Genomic DNA, 2,917 nt, shown 5'->3' with positions numbered 1-2,917 from the left:
TGTTAACATAACCTAGCATCACCTGGCTTGTTTAAAGTTATATGTGGATATTTGAAAATAACATATGGTAGAAAATTAGCAGTGGAAATTGCTCATCTAAGAATAATAGTTCTCAGCTGTCTGAATTGGAGGTGTTCTCAGGTCTTATCAACTCCTATAAGGACACTTGCTTTTATTTCTTTCCTCTTTGTATTCTAGAAGCGAATGGAAGGGCTGCAGAGGAGCAGATACGGAACCATGGCTGAAGGTAAGAAACCCTTCAAATTCTCAAGTGCTCTGGACACCAGGAGACAGTTACTGTCTTCCCTCCTCCACTCCCTGACCTCAAACACTGAGACAGAAGAGAAACCCAGTTACTTTAAACTGCAGGAGAAGAAGGCAGCTATCACATTCTTTATCTTCCCTACTGTCATCACCCCCTACACACCCAAGCATGACACTCTGACCCGTTTGGTGATGTATGGGAAACGTGGAAACAAAACTTCAAGTGAGAAGTCAGTGGATTTGGAACCGAAATGTGGAAATGATATCTTCCCCTGCCTGTGCTCAGCTGAAAAGAGGAAAACTTCCCATAGAGATTTTGTAATCAGGTTTGAAAAAAATTTTTTTTCAGAATACTTAGCTAAGGGAAGAACCAACAGAGTAAAAGGGACAAAATAACAGATTTTGGGAGCCTAGAATGAACCTAATTCATGTGGGCTCATAAGAACTCCAGAAGTCCTTGGATTCTCACTCTTCATCTCTTGAAAATTTTAGCTCTTGGCACAGTGTCACCCTTGCCAACTCTTGTTGTTGTCTGTTGTTGTTTAGTCACCATGTCATGTCCAACTCTTTGCAACCCCATGGATAGCAGCCCACCAGGCTCCTCTGTCCATGGGCTTTTCCAGGCAAGAATACTGCAGCAGCTTGCCATGTCCTCCTCCAGGAAATCTTCCAAACCCAGGGATCAAAACTGTGTTCCATGTCTCCTGCATTGGCAGGCAGGTTCTTTACCACTAGCACCACCTGGGAAGCCCATCATCAACTATACTCCAAGATAAAATAAAACTTTAAAAAAGAATCACAAACTTAGTAAGCCCAGAAAAAATCTTTTTTTTTTTTTTTTACAGGCGAGATAGAACATGAGGGCTTTGAACACTCCTCCTCGTTGAGGATCATCTTGGTAGGCAAAACAGGCAGCGGGAAAAGTGCCACCGGGAACAGCATTCTCTGCCAGCCCATCTTTGAGCCCAAGCTCAGGGCCCAGGCAGTGACCAGGAAGTGTCAGAGGGCAACAGGCACTTGGAATGGGAGGAGCAACCTGGTGGTGGACAGGCCCCCCATCTTTGAGTCCAGGGCCCAAGATTAAGAGGTGTATGAGAATATCAGAGCCTGTTACCTGCTATCGGTGCCAGGGCCTCACATGCTGTTGCTGGTGACCCAGCTGGGGCGCTTCACTGAGCAGGACGCTGTGGCCGTGACCAGGGTGAAGGAGGTCTTTGGGGCAGGAGCCGAGAGATACATGGTCATCCTCTTCACCCACAAGGAGGACTTGGTGGGTGGATCCTTGGATGAGTATGTGGCAAACACAGACAACCTCAGGCTGAGGAGCCTGGTCCGGGAGGTCAGGCGGAGGTACTGCGCCTTCAACAACCGGGCCTCCTGGGATGAGCAGAAAGAGCAGCTGGCCCAGCTGATGGCCATGATCAAGGGGCTGGAGCGGGAACACCAGGGCGCCTTTCTCACCAACGAGCTCTTCTTTGATGCACAGATGCTCCAGTAGATGGGTGGTGGCGCCCGTGGAGAAGGTCAGACGTGCTACCTGGACAAGGTACGGCTGCAGGTTGCAAAGCAAAAGCAAGACCTGAAAGAGGCTGAGAGAAACTCTGCCTTCAAGGCGCTCCTCCGACTCAAAGCCTGGATCGTTTCTCATACCAAAATATTTGTTCTTGTCCTATGCCTTTTGATTTTTCTTGCCATTGTAATTAGCTTGTATAGTACGCATCAACGTTGAGCATTTTCAGATGACAGCTGCCGTCAGCTTCCATTTTTTCTAGAGTCGGGATATCGATCTGTGTTGATCAGGAACTGTATTTGCTTTTTACATAATTTCATTTTCAATTTTTCTCCCTTGCATCAGACACACCATCCCTTTTCTTCAGTTCTTTTTAGATAAATAAAATCCAAAGAGAAAAAAATTTCCCCTTTCTTTTGTGTTAAGAACAGTGAAGGCGGAAACTTCCCTGGCAGTCCAGTGGCTAAGACTGTGATTTCAATGCAAAGGGTGCAGGTTCCATCCCTGGCTGAGAAACTAAGATCCCATATGCTGTGCAGCCAAAAATTAAAGCAAATAAATAAATTTAAGGGCAAAATCTTTTTTAAAAATGGTGAATACAAATAACAAACTAACTGGACACCATCAAGAAATATTGGGGAGCTTGCGGAGAAGAAAGTGAGTGGACTGACATGTGTGAGCGAGCGTCTCACCAGGGACCTCTTTTTTACAGTTGGAATTCCTTAGTTTATTCAGAAACATACTCTAACTTTCTTGAAGGTTTTAAAAAATATATATATATAGTAATAATAAGACACCGCACAAGAGAGAAAGACTAGGGTGTTCTGGGATGTCTCTGGGGTGTGAAGAGGCTGGGGGAGAAAGAAGGAAGGCTCTGAGATGGGGTGGGGAGGAAGATCTCCACAGAGTCAGCCACTGGGAAATTAAAGAACCAGAAATCCTTAGAGTAGGGCTAGACAAGAGCCAGATGGTGAGTGTAGGAATTCAGGCTTAGCCAGCCATCAGCTCTCCTTCAACACTCAACCATCTGGACAAGAAGGAAGTGACTTGCAAGACTGCATTTCCTACAGCTTCATGAAATTTGAATTCCATGGACTTTTCATATGTGGTGATGAAACATTATGCTTCTTTTGATTTTTTGAC

At 45.4% G+C, this 2,917-nt stretch overlaps 1 pseudogene; it reads left to right on the top strand.

The window, feature by feature from the left end:
• The first annotated feature begins 204 nt into the window (after positions 1-204).
• On the top strand, positions 205-1,906 carry LOC104988284 (annotated as a pseudogene).
• Positions 1,907-2,917: the final 1,011 nt, after the last annotated feature.

The sequence above is a fragment of the Bison bison genome, unplaced genomic scaffold (genome assembly GCF_000754665.1).
Source record: "Bison bison bison isolate TAMUID 2011002044 unplaced genomic scaffold, Bison_UMD1.0 scf7180017474235, whole genome shotgun sequence".
Lineage (NCBI taxonomy): Eukaryota > Metazoa > Chordata > Mammalia > Artiodactyla > Bovidae > Bison > Bison bison.
The sequence above is the reverse complement of the archived record's forward strand: the minus strand, read 5'-3'. Positions and strand labels throughout refer to the sequence as shown.